Source organism: Sinocyclocheilus rhinocerous, unplaced genomic scaffold, assembly GCF_001515625.1.
Source record: "Sinocyclocheilus rhinocerous isolate Xijiao unplaced genomic scaffold, SAMN03320098_v1.1 scaffold408, whole genome shotgun sequence".
Taxonomy (NCBI): Eukaryota; Metazoa; Chordata; class Actinopteri; order Cypriniformes; family Cyprinidae; genus Sinocyclocheilus; species Sinocyclocheilus rhinocerous.
In genome coordinates this window covers 12,914-13,261 of record NW_015633522.1, presented here as the reverse complement: position 1 = coordinate 13,261, position 348 = coordinate 12,914, and positions in this window count along the sequence as shown.

The window sequence follows — 348 nt, the reverse complement described above, 5'->3', positions numbered from 1 at the left end:
TTGCGATCTTTACAACACGCATTACATTACGTATTTCATGGCACACTCGTTTTATGTGTATTTGGCGCCACCTATTGTTGTGGGTGTATTATTGACATGTCAAAGTCTAGACCCTGAATATAAGACGACCGCGTTTTTTCAGATGTATTTCCAAGAAAAAAACATCGTCTTATATTCGGGTCAATACAGTATATAGGATACAACGAGGTTTAATCTGGCTGCAGAGGAACACAACCAGGGTTGCTTGATATGAAGAGACGTAATCCCCGACACAGGGCTTCACACTTGCGCAATGTGTGCTACTTATCTGTAGCGAATCAGCTCAAAGGGGAAATATGAATAATTAAT